This window comes from Denticeps clupeoides, unplaced genomic scaffold (genome assembly GCF_900700375.1).
Source record: "Denticeps clupeoides unplaced genomic scaffold, fDenClu1.1, whole genome shotgun sequence".
NCBI classification, from domain to species: domain Eukaryota; kingdom Metazoa; phylum Chordata; class Actinopteri; order Clupeiformes; family Denticipitidae; genus Denticeps; species Denticeps clupeoides.
Window position 1 is genome coordinate 34,380 of NW_021629913.1, and position 16,261 is coordinate 50,640.

The 16,261-nt window shown below is 40.7% G+C and overlaps 31 non-coding genes across 31 annotated transcripts; 7 read left to right on the top strand and 24 right to left on the bottom strand.

Annotated features, from left to right (window-relative positions):
• Positions 1–79: 79 nt before the first annotated feature.
• trnaa-ugc (transfer RNA alanine (anticodon UGC)) lies at positions 80–151 on the bottom strand. Its single transcript has one exon. It is a non-coding gene; the product is annotated as a tRNA-Ala (tRNA).
• A 418-nt stretch (positions 152–569) lies between these two features.
• trnaa-cgc (transfer RNA alanine (anticodon CGC)) lies at positions 570–641 on the bottom strand. Its single transcript has one exon. It is a non-coding gene; the product is annotated as a tRNA-Ala (tRNA).
• Positions 642–1,054: 413 nt separating this feature from the next.
• trnaw-cca (transfer RNA tryptophan (anticodon CCA)) lies at positions 1,055–1,126 on the bottom strand. The gene has a single exon. It is a non-coding gene; the product is annotated as a tRNA-Trp (tRNA).
• A 255-nt stretch (positions 1,127–1,381) lies between these two features.
• trnar-ucu (transfer RNA arginine (anticodon UCU)) lies at positions 1,382–1,467 on the top strand. Its single transcript is given in 2 exon segments — positions 1,382–1,418; positions 1,432–1,467. It is a non-coding gene; the product is annotated as a tRNA-Arg (tRNA).
• Positions 1,468–2,213: 746 nt separating this feature from the next.
• trnaa-ugc (transfer RNA alanine (anticodon UGC)) lies at positions 2,214–2,285 on the bottom strand. Its single transcript has one exon. It is a non-coding gene; the product is annotated as a tRNA-Ala (tRNA).
• A 418-nt stretch (positions 2,286–2,703) lies between these two features.
• Positions 2,704–2,775, bottom strand: trnaa-cgc (transfer RNA alanine (anticodon CGC)). Its single transcript has one exon. It is a non-coding gene; the product is annotated as a tRNA-Ala (tRNA).
• A 413-nt stretch (positions 2,776–3,188) lies between these two features.
• On the bottom strand, positions 3,189–3,260 carry trnaw-cca (transfer RNA tryptophan (anticodon CCA)). The gene has a single exon. It is a non-coding gene; the product is annotated as a tRNA-Trp (tRNA).
• Positions 3,261–3,515: 255 nt separating this feature from the next.
• On the top strand, positions 3,516–3,601 carry trnar-ucu (transfer RNA arginine (anticodon UCU)). Its single transcript is given in 2 exon segments — positions 3,516–3,552; positions 3,566–3,601. It is a non-coding gene; the product is annotated as a tRNA-Arg (tRNA).
• A 746-nt stretch (positions 3,602–4,347) lies between these two features.
• trnaa-ugc (transfer RNA alanine (anticodon UGC)) lies at positions 4,348–4,419 on the bottom strand. Its single transcript has one exon. It is a non-coding gene; the product is annotated as a tRNA-Ala (tRNA).
• Positions 4,420–4,837: 418 nt separating this feature from the next.
• On the bottom strand, positions 4,838–4,909 carry trnaa-cgc (transfer RNA alanine (anticodon CGC)). Its single transcript has one exon. It is a non-coding gene; the product is annotated as a tRNA-Ala (tRNA).
• Positions 4,910–5,322: 413 nt separating this feature from the next.
• On the bottom strand, positions 5,323–5,394 carry trnaw-cca (transfer RNA tryptophan (anticodon CCA)). Its single transcript has one exon. It is a non-coding gene; the product is annotated as a tRNA-Trp (tRNA).
• A 255-nt stretch (positions 5,395–5,649) lies between these two features.
• trnar-ucu (transfer RNA arginine (anticodon UCU)) lies at positions 5,650–5,735 on the top strand. The gene is given in 2 exon segments: positions 5,650–5,686; positions 5,700–5,735. It is a non-coding gene; the product is annotated as a tRNA-Arg (tRNA).
• A 746-nt stretch (positions 5,736–6,481) lies between these two features.
• Positions 6,482–6,553, bottom strand: trnaa-ugc (transfer RNA alanine (anticodon UGC)). Its single transcript has one exon. It is a non-coding gene; the product is annotated as a tRNA-Ala (tRNA).
• A 417-nt stretch (positions 6,554–6,970) lies between these two features.
• trnaa-cgc (transfer RNA alanine (anticodon CGC)) lies at positions 6,971–7,042 on the bottom strand. The gene has a single exon. It is a non-coding gene; the product is annotated as a tRNA-Ala (tRNA).
• Positions 7,043–7,455: 413 nt separating this feature from the next.
• trnaw-cca (transfer RNA tryptophan (anticodon CCA)) lies at positions 7,456–7,527 on the bottom strand. Its single transcript has one exon. It is a non-coding gene; the product is annotated as a tRNA-Trp (tRNA).
• Positions 7,528–7,782: 255 nt separating this feature from the next.
• trnar-ucu (transfer RNA arginine (anticodon UCU)) lies at positions 7,783–7,868 on the top strand. Its single transcript is given in 2 exon segments — positions 7,783–7,819; positions 7,833–7,868. It is a non-coding gene; the product is annotated as a tRNA-Arg (tRNA).
• Positions 7,869–8,614: 746 nt separating this feature from the next.
• Positions 8,615–8,686, bottom strand: trnaa-ugc (transfer RNA alanine (anticodon UGC)). Its single transcript has one exon. It is a non-coding gene; the product is annotated as a tRNA-Ala (tRNA).
• Positions 8,687–9,103: 417 nt separating this feature from the next.
• trnaa-cgc (transfer RNA alanine (anticodon CGC)) lies at positions 9,104–9,175 on the bottom strand. Its single transcript has one exon. It is a non-coding gene; the product is annotated as a tRNA-Ala (tRNA).
• A 413-nt stretch (positions 9,176–9,588) lies between these two features.
• Positions 9,589–9,660, bottom strand: trnaw-cca (transfer RNA tryptophan (anticodon CCA)). Its single transcript has one exon. It is a non-coding gene; the product is annotated as a tRNA-Trp (tRNA).
• A 255-nt stretch (positions 9,661–9,915) lies between these two features.
• Positions 9,916–10,001, top strand: trnar-ucu (transfer RNA arginine (anticodon UCU)). The gene is given in 2 exon segments: positions 9,916–9,952; positions 9,966–10,001. It is a non-coding gene; the product is annotated as a tRNA-Arg (tRNA).
• A 746-nt stretch (positions 10,002–10,747) lies between these two features.
• trnaa-ugc (transfer RNA alanine (anticodon UGC)) lies at positions 10,748–10,819 on the bottom strand. The gene has a single exon. It is a non-coding gene; the product is annotated as a tRNA-Ala (tRNA).
• A 418-nt stretch (positions 10,820–11,237) lies between these two features.
• trnaa-cgc (transfer RNA alanine (anticodon CGC)) lies at positions 11,238–11,309 on the bottom strand. Its single transcript has one exon. It is a non-coding gene; the product is annotated as a tRNA-Ala (tRNA).
• Positions 11,310–11,722: 413 nt separating this feature from the next.
• Positions 11,723–11,794, bottom strand: trnaw-cca (transfer RNA tryptophan (anticodon CCA)). The gene has a single exon. It is a non-coding gene; the product is annotated as a tRNA-Trp (tRNA).
• Positions 11,795–12,049: 255 nt separating this feature from the next.
• Positions 12,050–12,135, top strand: trnar-ucu (transfer RNA arginine (anticodon UCU)). Its single transcript is given in 2 exon segments — positions 12,050–12,086; positions 12,100–12,135. It is a non-coding gene; the product is annotated as a tRNA-Arg (tRNA).
• Positions 12,136–12,881: 746 nt separating this feature from the next.
• On the bottom strand, positions 12,882–12,953 carry trnaa-ugc (transfer RNA alanine (anticodon UGC)). The gene has a single exon. It is a non-coding gene; the product is annotated as a tRNA-Ala (tRNA).
• A 416-nt stretch (positions 12,954–13,369) lies between these two features.
• trnaa-cgc (transfer RNA alanine (anticodon CGC)) lies at positions 13,370–13,441 on the bottom strand. The gene has a single exon. It is a non-coding gene; the product is annotated as a tRNA-Ala (tRNA).
• Positions 13,442–13,853: 412 nt separating this feature from the next.
• On the bottom strand, positions 13,854–13,925 carry trnaw-cca (transfer RNA tryptophan (anticodon CCA)). Its single transcript has one exon. It is a non-coding gene; the product is annotated as a tRNA-Trp (tRNA).
• Positions 13,926–14,180: 255 nt separating this feature from the next.
• On the top strand, positions 14,181–14,266 carry trnar-ucu (transfer RNA arginine (anticodon UCU)). The gene is given in 2 exon segments: positions 14,181–14,217; positions 14,231–14,266. It is a non-coding gene; the product is annotated as a tRNA-Arg (tRNA).
• A 744-nt stretch (positions 14,267–15,010) lies between these two features.
• Positions 15,011–15,082, bottom strand: trnaa-ugc (transfer RNA alanine (anticodon UGC)). Its single transcript has one exon. It is a non-coding gene; the product is annotated as a tRNA-Ala (tRNA).
• A 414-nt stretch (positions 15,083–15,496) lies between these two features.
• trnaa-cgc (transfer RNA alanine (anticodon CGC)) lies at positions 15,497–15,567 on the bottom strand. The gene has a single exon. It is a non-coding gene; the product is annotated as a tRNA-Ala (tRNA).
• Positions 15,568–15,976: 409 nt separating this feature from the next.
• On the bottom strand, positions 15,977–16,048 carry trnaw-cca (transfer RNA tryptophan (anticodon CCA)). The gene has a single exon. It is a non-coding gene; the product is annotated as a tRNA-Trp (tRNA).
• Between the last annotated feature and the right edge of the window lie 213 nt (positions 16,049–16,261).

Consider the following 16,261-nt stretch of genomic DNA (forward strand, 5'->3'; position numbering starts at 1 on the left):
TGTCGAAGGGATGTTTTAACTACTTCTAAATTTCTAAACAAAATCAGTAAGAGACTACTACACTAAAGAGAAACTACCATGGAGATGCCGGGGATTGAACCCGGGACCTCATACATGCAAAGCATGCGCTCTACCACTGAGCTACATCCCCACACATAAGGTGGCTGTGAGAAGTTGTTTCTGACTCACACATCTGCCACCATGAATTTTCTAGTGAGAGGATAATATAAACAATACTGTTAACTACTATGTTGACTTTAAATGAACCAAGGTACAAAAGAAGGTACATAGGCCAAGTTTGGCTCTGTGACGCATTGGACAATGCATTGTTTTTTTTAGATTATTCATTTTACCTTTTTGCCCTCCAACTACTCTATAAAAAAATTCAAAGTGTTAAGTTTGAAATGGATCATGATCCTAGCTTGCAAAACATGAATTATGATGGCCAACATTTACATATTAAGGAGCACAACTTGATAGCCTTTCACTATGTCACAGAGAGGTTTCAACTACTTCTAAATTTCTAAACAAAATTAGTAAGAGACTACTGCACTAAAGGGAAGTCACCATGGAGATGCTGGGGATTGAACCCAGGACCTCATACATGCGAAGCATGCGCTCTACCACTGAGCTACATCCCCACTTATAAAGCATTGGTGAGATGTTGTGTCTGACTCACACATCCGCCACCAAGGATTTTGTAGTGTGAGGATTATATAAACAATATATTTAAATGCTACATTCAGTTCAAATGAACCAAGATACAAAAGAAGACACTTGGGCCAAGCTTGGCCCCCTTGACACAATGGAAAATGCATTGGACTTCGAGAGTGTTGTAAGTCCCATCAGAGTCACATTTATTTTTCTCTGTGTGAGTCCTCAGCTACTTTGCTTCTTTACACATTACAGTGCTGATATGTCTATTCCAGTGGCTCCTACAAAATATTTTGTGTTTTATTTTGACATTCAAAACAAGTGTTGAGGATGAAAAGGCCTTTTTTGTGGTTTGCTGAACCTAATCAAAGATTTTCTTTAAAAAGGCAAAAAGATCACATGATCCCGACGTGATTTGAACACGCAACCTTCTGATCTGGAGTCAGACGCGCTACCGTTGCGCCACGAGATCCGCAAAGAAAAGCGCTTATTCAACAACTCCAAGTAAACAACAGGGACCCTAGATATGCCAGGGACCTTATGGATGAGAAGCACATGCTCTACCACTAAGCTACATCTCCAGCTGCTACTAATCAGACTGACCTTTAGTCTGACTCACACATATCTGCAACACTGCATTTCATGGTCGCATTGTTTAAAAAACATACGACCATTGTCTCTCTTTTAATTGTACAGAAAGGTTGAATACGTCTCACCAGTCCACCTAGGCTCTGTGGCGCAATGGATAGCGCATTGGACTTCTAGACAGTCAAAGACATTCAAAGGTTGTGGGTTCGAGTCCCACCAGAGTCACTTTAGTTTACTTCCAGTGAGTCCAACGAAACACTTACTGGTTTAATGTTTATGCTCAATGCAAGTGTTAACTTTGAAAAAGTCCTTCATCCTAAGGATCTCGTGGTACATGAATTATGATGGCCAGCATTTAATGATCAAGCACTACCCTTCAGACACAAACTTTCACCATGTCATAGAGATGTTTCAACTCTTTTTACAATCCTAGCTGAAAATGGTAAGAGACGGCTACGCTAATGAGTAGTCACCATGGAAACACCATGAATTCAACCTGGGACCTCATAAAGCAAAGCATGCGCTCTACCCCTGAGCTCCATCCCCACACGTATGTCTGTTGTGAGAAGTTGTTTCTGACTCACAAGTCCGCCACTATGGAGTTTGTAGTCAGAGAATTATACAAACAGTATTATTAACATTCAGTTCAAATGAACCAAGTTGCAAAAGAAGGTACATAGGCCAATCTCGGCTCCGTGACACACTGGACAATGCATTGGACTTCTAGACTCTTTGTCTTAGCCCAACTCTACCCTCTGAAGACTCTCCAACTACTTTAGAACCATATTCAAAGTGTTAAGTTTGAAACGGTTCATGATCCTGTAAAGCGGTACATGAATTATGATGGCCACCATTGACAGGTTAAGGACTACAACCTGATAGACTTTCACTATGTCGAAGGGATGTTTTAACTACTTCTAAATTTCTAAACAAAATCAGTAAGAGACTACTACACTAAAGAGAAACTACCATGGAGATGCCGGGGATTGAACCCGGGACCTCATACATGCAAAGCATGCGCTCTACCACTGAGCTACATCCCCACACATAAGGTGGCTGTGAGAAGTTGTTTCTGACTCACACATCTGCCACCATGAATTTTCTAGTGAGAGGATAATATAAACAATACTGTTAACTACTATGTTGACTTTAAATGAACCAAGGTACAAAAGAAGGTACATAGGCCAAGTTTGGCTCTGTGACGCATTGGACAATGCATTGTTTTTTTTAGATTATTCATTTTACCTTTTTGCCCTCCAACTACTCTATAAAAAAATTCAAAGTGTTAAGTTTGAAATGGATCATGATCCTAGCTTGCAAAACATGAATTATGATGGCCAACATTTACATATTAAGGACCACAACTTGATAGCCTTTCACTAAGTCACAGAGAGGTTTCAACTACTTCTAAATTTCTAAACAAAATTAGTAAGAGACTACTGCACTAAAGGGAAGTCACCATGGAGATGTTGGGGATTGAACCCAGGACCTCATACATGCGAAGCATGCGCTCTACCACTGAGCTACATCCCCACTTATAAAGCATTGGTGAGATGTTGTGTCTGACTCACACATCCGCCACCAAGGATTTTGTAGTGTGAGGAATATATAAACAATATATTTAAATGCTACATTCAGTTCAAATGAACCAAGATACAAAAGAAGACACTTGGGCCAAGCTTGGCCCCCTTGACACAATGGAAAATGCATTGGACTTCGAGAGTGTTGTAAGTCCCATCAGAGTCACATTTATTTTTCTCTGTGTGAGTCCTCAGCTACTTTGCTTCTTTACACATTACAGTGCTGATATGTCTATTCCAGTGGCTCCTACAAAATATTTTGTGTTTTATTTTGACATTCAAAACAAGTGTTGAGGATGAAAAGGCCTTTTTTGTGGTTTGCTGAACCTAATCAAAGATTTTCTTTAAAAATGCAAAAAGATCACATGATCCCGACGTGATTTGAACACGCAACCTTCTGATCTGGAGTCAGACGCGCTACCGTTGCGCCACGAGATCCGCAAAGAAAAGCGCTTATTCAACAACTCCAAGTAAACAACAGGGACCCTAGATATGCCAGGGACCTTATGGATGAGAAGCACATGCTCTACCACTAAGCTACATCTCCAGCTGCTACTAATCAGACTGACCTTTAGTCTGACTCACACATATCTGCAACACTGCATTTCATGGTCGCATTGTTTAAAAAACATACGACCATTGTCTCTCTTTTAATTGTACAGAAAGGTTGAATACGTCTCACCAGTCCACCTAGGCTCTGTGGCGCAATGGATAGCGCATTGGACTTCTAGACAGTCAAAGACATTCAAAGGTTGTGGGTTCGAGTCCCACCAGAGTCACTTTAGTTTACTTCCAGTGAGTCCAACGAAACACTTACTGGTTTAATGTTTATGCTCAATGCAAGTGTTAACTTTGAAAAAGTCCTTCATCCTAAGGATCTCGTGGTACATGAATTATGATGGCCAGCATTTAATGATCAAGCACTACCCTTCAGACACAAACTTTCACCATGTCATAGAGATGTTTCAACTCTTTTTACAATCCTAGCTGAAAATGGTAAGAGACGGCTACGCTAATGAGTAGTCACCATGGAAACACCATGAATTCAACCTGGGACCTCATAAAGCAAAGCATGCGCTCTACCCCTGAGCTCCATCCCCACACGTATGTCTGTTGTGAGAAGTTGTTTCTGACTCACAAGTCCGCCACTATGGAGTTTGTAGTCAGAGAATTATACAAACAGTATTATTAACATTCAGTTCAAATGAACCAAGTTGCAAAAGAAGGTACATAGGCCAATCTCGGCTCCGTGACACACTGGACAATGCATTGGACTTCTAGACTCTTTGTCTTAGCCCAACTCTACCCTCTGAAGACTCTCCAACTACTTTAGAACCATATTCAAAGTGTTAAGTTTGAAACGGTTCATGATCCTGTAAAGCGGTACATGAATTATGATGGCCACCATTGACAGGTTAAGGACTACAACCTGATAGACTTTCACTATGTCGAAGGGATGTTTTAACTACTTCTAAATTTCTAAACAAAATCAGTAAGAGACTACTACACTAAAGAGAAACTACCATGGAGATGCCGGGGATTGAACCCGGGACCTCATACATGCAAAGCATGCGCTCTACCACTGAGCTACATCCCCACACATAAGGTGGCTGTGAGAAGTTGTTTCTGACTCACACATCTGCCACCATGAATTTTCTAGTGAGAGGATAATATAAACAATACTGTTAACTACTATGTTTACTTTAAATGAACCAAGGTACAAAAGAAGGTACATAGGCCAAGTTTGGCTCTGTGACGCATTGGACAATGCATTGTTTTTTTTAGATTATTCATTTTACCTTTTTGCCCTCCAACTACTCTATAAAAAAATTCAAAGTGTTAAGTTTGAAACGGTTCATGATCCTGTAAAGCGGTACATGAATTATGATGGCCACCATTGACAGGTTAAGGACTACAACTTGATAGCCTTTCACTATGTCACAGAGAGGTTTCAACTACTTCTAAATTTCTAAACAAAATTAGTAAGAGACTACTGCACTAAAGGGAAGTCACCATGGAGATGCTGGGGATTGAACCCAGGACCTCATACATGCGAAGCATGCGCTCTACCACTGAGCTACATCCCCACTTATAAAGCATTGGTGAGATGTTGTGTCTGACTCACACATCCGCCACCAAGGATTTTGTAGTGTGAGGATTATATAAACAATATATTTAAATGCTACATTCAGTTCAAATGAACCAAGATACAAAAGAAGACACTTGGGCCAAGCTTGGCCCCCTTGACACAATGGAAAATGCATTGGACTTCGAGAGTGTTGTAAGTCCCATCAGAGTCACATTTATTTTTCTCTGTGTGAGTCCTCAGCTACTTTGCTTCTTTACACATTACAGTGCTGATATGTCTATTCCAGTGGCTCCTACAAAATATTTTGTGTTTTATTTTGACATTCAAAACAAGTGTTGAGGATGAAAAGGCCTTTTTTGTGGTTTGCTGAACCTAATCAAAGATTTTCTTTAAAAAGGCAAAAAGATCACATGATCCCGACGTGTTTTGAACACGCAACCTTCTGATCTGGAGTCAGACGTGCTACCGTTGCGCCACGAGATCCGCAAAGAAAAGCGCTTATTCAACAACTCCAAGTAAACAACAGGGACCCTAGATATGCCAGGGACCTTATGGATGAGAAGCACATGCTCTACCACTAAGCTACATCTCCAGCTGCTACTAATCAGACTGACCTTTAGTCTGACTCACACATATCTGCAACACTGCATTTCATGGTCGCATTGTTTAAAAAACATACGACCATTGTCTCTCTTTTAATTGTACAGAAAGGTTGAATACGTCTCACCAGTCCACCTAGGCTCTGTGGCGCAATGGATAGCGCATTGGACTTCTAGACAGTCAAAGACATTCAAAGGTTGTGGGTTCGAGTCCCACCAGAGTCACTTTAGTTTACTTCCAGTGAGTCCAACGAAACACTTACTGGTTTAATGTTTATGCTCAATGCAAGTGTTAACTTTGAAAAAGTCCTTCATCCTAAGGATCTCGTGGTACATGAATTATGATGGCCAGCATTTAATGATCAAGCACTACCCTTCAGACACAAACTTTCACCATGTCATAGAGATGTTTCAACTCTTTTTACAATCCTAGCTGAAAATGGTAAGAGACGGCTACGCTAATGAGTAGTCACCATGGAAACACCATGAATTCAACCTGGGACCTCATAAAGCAAAGCATGCGCTCTACCCCTGAGCTCCATCCCCACACGTATGTCTGTTGTGAGAAGTTGTTTCTGACTCACAAGTCCGCCACTATGGAGTTTGTAGTCAGAGAATTATACAAACAGTATTATTAACATTCAGTTCAAATGAACCAAGTTGCAAAAGAAGGTACATAGGCCAATCTCGGCTCCGTGACACACTGGACAATGCATTGGACTTCTAGACTCTTTGTCTTAGCCCAACTCTACCCTCTGAAGACTCTCCAACTACTTTAGAACCATATTCAAAGTGTTAAGTTTGAAACGGTTCATGATCCTGTAAAGCGGTACATGAATTATGATGGCCACCATTGACAGGTTAAGGACTACAACCTGATAGACTTTCACTATGTCGAAGGGATGTTTTAACTACTTCTAAGTTTCTAAACAAAATCAGTAAGAGACTACTACACTAAAGAGAAACTACCATGGAGATGCCGGGGATTGAACCCGGGACCTCATACATGCAAAGCATGCGCTCTACCACTGAGCTACATCCCCACACATAAGGTGGCTGTGAGAAGTTGTTTCTGACTCACACATCTGCCACCATGAATTTTCTAGTGAGAGGATAATATAAACAATACTGTTAACTACTATGTTGACTTTAAATGAACCAAGGTACAAAAGAAGGTACATAGGCCAAGTTTGGCTCTGTGACGCATTGGACAATGCATTGTTTTTTTAGATTATTCATTTTACCTTTTTGCCCTCCAACTACTCTATAAAAAAATTCAAAGTGTTAAGTTTGAAATGGATCATGATCCTAGCTTGCAAAACATGAATTATGATGGCCAACATTTACATATTAAGGACCACAACTTGATAGCCTTTCACTATGTCACAGAGAGGTTTCAACTACTTCTAAATTTCTAAACAAAATTAGTAAGAGACTACTGCACTAAAGGGAAGTCACCATGGAGATGCTGGGGATTGAACCCAGGACCTCATACATGCGAAGCATGCGCTCTACCACTGAGCTACATCCCCACTTATAAAGCATTGGTGAGATGTTGTGTCTGACTCACACATCCGCCACCAAGGATTTTGTAGTGTGAGGATTATATAAACAATATATTTAAATGCTACATTCAGTTCAAATGAACCAAGATACAAAAGAAGACACTTGGGCCAAGCTTGGCCCCCTTGACACAATGGAAAATGCATTGGACTTCGAGAGTGTTGTAAGTCCCATCAGAGTCACATTTATTTTTCTCTGTGTGAGTCCTCAGCTACTTTGCTTCTTTACACATTACAGTGCTGATATGTCTATTCCAGTGGCTCCTACAAAATATTTTGTGTTTTATTTTGACATTCAAAACAAGTGTTGAGGATGAAAAGGCCTTTTTTGTGGTTTGCTGAACCTAATCAAAGATTTTCTTTAAAAAGGCAAAAAGATCACATGATCCCGACGTGATTTGAACACGCAACCTTCTGATCTGGAGTCAGACGCGCTACCGTTGCGCCACGAGATCCGCAAAGAAAAGCGCTTATTCAACAACTCCAAGTAAACAACAGGGACCCTAGATATGCCAGGGACCTTATGGATGAGAAGCACATGCTCTACCACTAAGCTACATCTCCAGCTGCTACTAATCAGACTGACCTTTAGTCTGACTCACACATATCTGCAACACTGCATTTCATGGTCGCATTGTTTAAAAAACATACGACCATTGTCTCTCTTTTAATTGTACAGAAAGGTTGAATACGTCTCACCAGTCCACCTAGGCTCTGTGGCGCAATGGATAGCGCATTGGACTTCTAGACAGTCAAAGACATTCAAAGGTTGTGGGTTCGAGTCCCACCAGAGTCACTTTAGTTTACTTCCAGTGAGTCCAACGAAACACTTACTGGTTTAATGTTTATGCTCAATGCAAGTGTTAACTTTGAAAAAGTCCTTCATCCTAAGGATCTCGTGGTACATGAATTATGATGGCCAGCATTTAATGATCAAGCACTACCCTTCAGACACAAACTTTCACCATGTCATAGAGATGTTTCAACTCTTTTTACAATCCTAGCTGAAAATGGTAAGAGACGGCTACGCTAATGAGTAGTCACCATGGAAACACCATGAATTCAACCTGGGACCTCATAAAGCAAAGCATGCGCTCTACCCCTGAGCTCCATCCCCACACGTATGTCTGTTGTGAGAAGTTGTTTCTGACTCACAAGTCCGCCACTATGGAGTTTGTAGTCAGAGAATTATACAAACAGTATTATTAACATTCAGTTCAAATGAACCAAGTTGCAAAAGAAGGTACATAGGCCAATCTCGGCTCCGTGACACACTGGACAATGCATTGGACTTCTAGACTCTTTGTCTTAGCCCAACTCTACCCTCTGAAGACTCTCCAACTACTTTAGAACCATATTCAAAGTGTTAAGTTTGAAACGGTTCATGATCCTGTAAAGCGGTACATGAATTATGATGGCCACCATTGACAGGTTAAGGACTACAACCTGATAGACTTTCACTATGTCGAAGGGATGTTTTAACTACTTCTAAGTTTCTAAACAAAATCAGTAAGAGACTACTACACTAAAGAGAAACTACCATGGAGATGCCGGGGATTGAACCCGGGACCTCATACATGCAAAGCATGCGCTCTACCACTGAGCTACATCCCCACACATAAGGTGGCTGTGAGAAGTTGTTTCTGACTCACACATCTGCCACCATGAATTTTCTAGTGAGAGGATAATATAAACAATACTGTTAACTACTATGTTGACTTTAAATGAACCAAGGTACAAAAGAAGGTACATAGGCCAAGTTTGGCTCTGTGACGCATTGGACAATGCATTGTTTTTTTAGATTATTCATTTTACCTTTTTGCCCTCCAACTACTCTATAAAAAAATTCAAAGTGTTAAGTTTGAAATGGATCATGATCCTAGCTTGCAAAACATGAATTATGATGGCCAACATTTACATATTAAGGACCACAACTTGATAGCCTTTCACTATGTCACAGAGAGGTTTCAACTACTTCTAAATTTCTAAACAAAATTAGTAAGAGACTACTGCACTAAAGGGAAGTCACCATGGAGATGCTGGGGATTGAACCCAGGACCTCATACATGCGAAGCATGCGCTCTACCACTGAGCTACATCCCCACTTATAAAGCATTGGTGAGATGTTGTGTCTGACTCACACATCCGCCACCAAGGATTTTGTAGTGTGAGGATTATATAAACAATATATTTAAATGCTACATTCAGTTCAAATGAACCAAGATACAAAAGAAGACACTTGGGCCAAGCTTGGCCCCCTTGACACAATGGAAAATGCATTGGACTTCGAGAGTGTTGTAAGTCCCATCAGAGTCACATTTATTTTTCTCTGTGTGAGTCCTCAGCTACTTTGCTTCTTTACACATTACAGTGCTGATATGTCTATTCCAGTGGCTCCTACAAAATATTTTGTGTTTTATTTTGACATTCAAAACAAGTGTTGAGGATGAAAAGGCCTTTTTTGTGGTTTGCTGAACCTAATCAAAGATTTTCTTTAAAAAGGCAAAAAGATCACATGATCCCGACGTGATTTGAACACGCAACCTTCTGATCTGGAGTCAGACGCGCTACCGTTGCGCCACGAGATCCGCAAAGAAAAGCGCTTATTCAACAACTCCAAGTAAACAACATGGACCCTAGATATGCCAGGGACCTTATGGATGAGAAGCACATGCTCTACCACTAAGCTACATCTCCAGCTGCTACTAATCAGACTGACCTTTAGTCTGACTCACACATATCTGCAACACTGCATTTCATGGTCGCATTGTTTAAAAAACATACGACCATTGTCTCTCTTTTAATTGTACAGAAAGGTTGAATACGTCTCACCAGTCCACCTAGGCTCTGTGGCGCAATGGATAGCGCATTGGACTTCTAGACAGTCAAAGACATTCAAAGGTTGTGGGTTCGAGTCCCACCAGAGGCACTTTAGTTTACTTCCAGTGAGTCCAACGAAACACTTACTGGTTTAATGTTTATGCTCAATGCAAGTGTTAACTTTGAAAAAGTCCTTCATCCTAAGGATCTCGTGGTACATGAATTATGATGGCCAGCATTTAATGATCAAGCACTACCCTTCAGACACAAACTTTCACCATGTCATAGAGATGTTTCAACTCTTTTTACAATCCTAGCTGAAAATGGTAAGAGACGGCTACGCTAATGAGTAGTCACCATGGAAACACCATGAATTCAACCTGGGACCTCATAAAGCAAAGCATGCGCTCTACCCCTGAGCTCCATCCCCACACGTATGTCTGTTGTGAGAAGTTGTTTCTGACTCACAAGTCCGCCACTATGGAGTTTGTAGTCAGAGAATTATACAAACAGTATTATTAACATTCAGTTCAAATGAACCAAGTTGCAAAAGAAGGTACATAGGCCAATCTCGGCTCCGTGACACACTGGACAATGCATTGGACTTCTAGACTCTTTGTCTTAGCCCAACTCTACCCTCTGAAGACTCTCCAACTACTTTAGAACCATATTCAAAGTGTTAAGTTTGAAACGGTTCATGATCCTGTAAAGCGGTACATGAATTATGATGGCCACCATTGACAGGTTAAGGACTACAACCTGATAGACTTTCACTATGTCGAAGGGATGTTTTAACTACTTCTAAATTTCTAAACAAAATCAGTAAGAGACTACTACACTAAAGAGAAACTACCATGGAGATGCCGGGGATTGAACCCGGGACCTCATACATGCAAAGCATGCGCTCTACCACTGAGCTACATCCCCACACATAAGGTGGCTGTGAGAAGTTGTTTCTGACTCACACATCTGCCACCATGAATTTTCTAGTGAGAGGATAATATAAACAATACTGTTAACTACTATGTTTACTTTAAATGAACCAAGGTACAAAAGAAGGTACATAGGCCAAGTTTGGCTCTGTGACGCATTGGACAATGCATTGTTTTTTTTAGATTATTCATTTTACCTTTTTGCCCTCCAACTACTCTATAAAAAAATTCAAAGTGTTAAGTTTGAAATGGATCATGATCCTAGCTTGCAAAACATGAATTATGATGGCCAACATTTACATATTAAGGACCACAACTTGATAGCCTTTCACTAAGTCACAGAGAGGTTTCAACTACTTCTAAATTTCTAAACAAAATTAGTAAGAGACTACTGCACTAAAGGGAAGTCACCATGGAGATGCTGGGGATTGAACCCAGGACCTCATACATGCGAAGCATGCGCTCTACCACTGAGCTACATCCCCACTTATAAAGCATTGGTGAGATGTTGTGTCTGACTCACACATCCGCCACCAAGGATTTTGTAGTGTGAGGATTATATAAACAATATATTTAAATGCTACATTCAGTTCAAATGAACCAAGATACAAAAGAAGACACTTGGGCCAAGCTTGGCCCCCTTGACACAATGGAAAATGCATTGGACTTCGAGAGTGTTGTAAGTCCCATCAGAGTCACATTTATTTTTCTCTGTGTGAGTCCTCAGCTACTTTGCTTCTTTACACATTACAGTGCTGATATGTCTATTCCAGTGGCTCCTACAAAATATTTTGTGTTTTATTTTGACATTCAAAACAAGTGTTGAGGATGAAAAGGCCTTTTTTGTGGTTTGCTGAACCTAATCAAAGATTTTCTTTAAAAAGGCAAAAAGATCACATGATCCCGACGTGATTTGAACACGCAACCTTCTGATCTGGAGTCAGACGCGCTACCGTTGCGCCACGAGATCCGCAAAGAAAAGCGCTTATTCAACAACTCCAAGTAAACAACAGGGACCCTAGATATGCCAGGGACCTTATGGATGAGAAGCACATGCTCTACCACTAAGCTACATCTCCAGCTGCTACTAATCAGACTGACCTTTAGTCTGACTCACACATATCTGCAACACTGCATTTCATGGTCGCATTGTTTAAAAAACATACGACCATTGTCTCTCTTTTAATTGTACAGAAAGGTTGAATACGTCTCACCAGTCCACCTAGGCTCTGTGGCGCAATGGATAGCGCATTGGACTTCTAGACAGTCAAAGACATTCAAAGGTTGTGGGTTCGAGTCCCACCAGAGTCACTTTAGTTTACTTCCAGTGAGTCCAACGAAACACTTACTGGTTTAATGTTTATGCTCAATGCAAGTGTTAACTTTGAAAAAGTCCTTCATCCTAAGGATCTCGTGGTACATGAATTATGATGGCCAGCATTTAATGATCAAGCACTACCCTTCAGACACAAACTTTCACCATGTCATAGAGATGTTTCAACTCTTTTTACAATCCTAGCTGAAAATGGTAAGAGACGGCTACGCTAATGAGTAGTCACCATGGAAACACCATGAATTCAACCTGGGACCTCATAAAGCAAAGCATGCGCTCTACCCCTGAGCTCCATCCCCACACGTATGTCTGTTGTGAGAAGTTGTTTCTGACTCACAAGTCCGCCACTATGGAGTTTGTAGTCAGAGAATTATACAAACAGTATTATTAACATTCAGTTCAAATGAACCAAGTTGCAAAAGAAGGTACATAGGCCAATCTCGGCTCCGTGACACACTGGACAATGCATTGGACTTCTAGACTCTTTGTCTTAGCCCAACTCTACCCTCTGAAGACTCTCCAACTACTTTAGAACCATATTCAAAGTGTTAAGTTTGAAACGGTTCATGATCCTGTAAAGCGGTACATGAATTATGATGGCCACCATTGACAGGTTAAGGACTACAACCTGATAGACTTTCACTATGTCGAAGGGATGTTTTAACTACTTCTAAATTTCTAAACAAAATCAGTAAGAGACTACTACACTAAAGAGAAACTACCATGGAGATGCCGGGGATTGAACCCGGGACCTCATACATGCAAAGCATGCGCTCTACCACTGAGCTACATCCCCACACATAAGGTGGCTGTGAGAAGTTGTTTCTGACTCACACATCTGCCACCATGAATTTTCTAGTGAGAGGATAATATAAACAATACTGTTAACTACTATGTTTACTTTAAATGAACCAAGGTACAAAAGAAGGTACATAGGCCAAGTTTGGCTCTGTGACGCATTGGACAATGCATTGTTTTTTTAGATTATTCATTTTACCTTTTTGCCCTCCAACTACTCTATAAAAAATTCAAAGTGTTAAGTTTGAAATGGATCATGATCCTAGCTTGCAAAACATGAATTATGATGGCCAACATTTACATATTAAGGACCACAACTTGATAGCCTTTCACTATGTCACAGAGAGGTTTCAACTACTTCTAAATTTCTAAACAAAATTAGTAAGAGACTACTGCACTAAAGGGAAGTCACCATGGAGATGCTGGGGATTGAACCCAGGACCTCATACATGCGAAGCATGCGCTCTACCACTGAGCTACATCCCCACTTATAAGCATTGGTGAGATGTTGTGTCTGACTCACACATCCGCCACCAAGGATTTTGTAGTGTGAGGATTATATAAACAATATATTTAAATGCTACATTCAGTTCAAATGAACCAAGATACAAAAGAAGACACTTGGGCCAAGCTTGGCCCCCTTGACACAATGGAAAATGCATTGGACTTCGAGAGTGTTGTAAGTCCCATCAGAGTCACATTTATTTTTCTCTGTGTGAGTCCTCAGCTACTTTGCTTCTTTACACATTACAGTGCTGATATGTCTATTCCAGTGGCTCCTACAAAATATTTTGTGTTTTATTTTGACATTCAAAACAAGTGTTGAGGATGAAAAGGCCTTTTTTGTGGTTTGCTGAACCTAATCAAAGATTTTCTTTAAAAAGGCAAAAAGATCACATGATCCCGACGTGATTTGAACACGCAACCTTCTGATCTGGAGTCAGACGCGCTACCGTTGCGCCACGAGATCCGCAAAGAAAAGCGCTTATTCAACAACTCCAAGTAAACAACAGGGACCCTAGATATGCCAGGGACCTTATGGATGAGAAGCACATGCTCTACCACTAAGCTACATCTCCAGCTGCTACTAATCAGACTGACCTTTAGTCTGACTCACACATATCTGCAACACTGCATTTCATGGTCGCATTGTTTAAAAAACATACGACCATTGTCTCTCTTTTAATTGTACAGAAAGGTTGAATACGTCTCACCAGTCCACCTAGGCTCTGTGGCGCAATGGATAGCGCATTGGACTTCTAGACAGTCAAAGACATTCAAAGGTTGTGGGTTCGAGTCCCACCAGAGTCACTTTAGTTTACTTCCAGTGAGTCCAACGAAACACTTACTGGTTTAATGTTTATGCTCAATGCAAGTGTTAACTTTGAAAAAGTCCTTCATCCTAAGGATCTCGTGGTACATGAATTATGATGGCCAGCATTTAATGATCAAGCACTACCCTTCAGACACAAACTTTCACCATGTCATAGAGATGTTTCAACTCTTTTTACAATCCTAGCTGAAAATGGTAAGAGACGGCTACGCTAATGAGTAGTCACCATGGAAACACCATGAATTCAACCTGGGACCTCATAAAGCAAAGCATGCGCTCTACCCCTGAGCTCCATCCCCACACGTATGTCTGTTGTGAGAAGTTGTTTCTGACTCACAAGTCCGCCACTATGGAGTTTGTAGTCAGAGAATTATACAAACAGTATTATTAACATTCAGTTCAAATGAACCAAGTTGCAAAAGAAGGTACATAGGCCAATCTCGGCTCCGTGACACACTGGACAATGCATTGGACTTCTAGACTCTTTGTCTTAGCCCAACTCTACCCTCTGAAGACTCTCCAACTACTTTAGAACCATATTCAAAGTGTTAAGTTTGAAACGTTCATGATCCTGTAAAGCGGTACATGAATTATGATGGCCACCATTGACAGGTTAAGGACTACAACCTGATAGACTTTCACTATGTCGAAGGGATGTTTTAACTACTTCTAAGTTTCTAAACAAAATCAGTAAGAGACTACTACACTAAAGAGAAACTACATGGAGATGCCGGGGATTGAACCCGGGACCTCATACATGCAAAGCATGCGCTCTACCACTGAGCTACATCCCCACACATAAGGTGCTGTGAGAAGTTGTTTCTGACTCACACATCTGCCACCATGAATTTTCTAGTGAGAGGATAATATAAACAATACTGTTAACTACTATGTTGACTTTTAAATGAACCAAGGTACAAAAGAAGGTACATAGGCCAAGTTTGGCTCTGTGACGCATTGGACAATGCATTGTTTTTTTTAGATTATTCATTTTACCTTTTTGCCCTCCAACTACTCTATAAAAAATTCAAAGTGTTAAGTTTGAAATGGATCATGATCCTAGCTTGCAAAACATGAATTATGATGGCCAACATTTACATATTAAGGACCACACTTGATAGCCTTTCACTATGTCACAGAGAGGTTTCAACTACTTCTAAATTTCTAAACAAATTAGTAAGAGCTACTGCACTAAAGGGAAGTCACCATGGAGATGCTGGGATTGAACCCAGGACCTCATACATGCGAAGCATGCGCTCTACCACTGAGCTACATCCCCACTTATAAACATTGGTGAGATGTTGTGTCTGACTCACACATCCGCCACCAAGGATTTTGTAGTGTGAGGATTATATAAACAATATATTTAAATGCTACTTCAGTTCAAATGAACCAGATACAAAAGAAGACACTTGGGCCAAGCTTGGCCCCCTTGACACAATGGAAAATGCATTGGACTTCGAGAGTGTTGTAAGTCCCATCAGAGTCACATTTATTTTTCTCTGTGTGAGTCCTCAGCTACTTTGCTTCTTTACACATTACAGTGCTGATATGTCTATTCCAGTGGCTCCTACAAAATATTTTGTGTTTTATTTTGACATTCAAAACAAGTGTTGAGGATGAAAAGGCCTTTTTTGTGGTTTGCTGAACCTAATCAAAGATTTTCTTTAAAAAGGCAAAAGATCACATGATCCCGACGTGATTTGAACACGCAACCTTCTGATCTGGAGTCAGACGCGCTACCGTTGCGCCACGAGATCCGCAAAGAAAAGCGCTTATTCAACAACTCCAAGTAAACAACAGGGACCCTAGATATGCCAGGGACCTTATGGATGAGAAGCCACATGCCTACCACTAAGCTACTCTCCAGCTGCTACTAATCATACTGACCTTTAGTCTGACTCACACATATCTGCAACACTGCATTTCATGGTCGCATTGTTTAAAAAACATACGACCATTGTCTCTCTTTT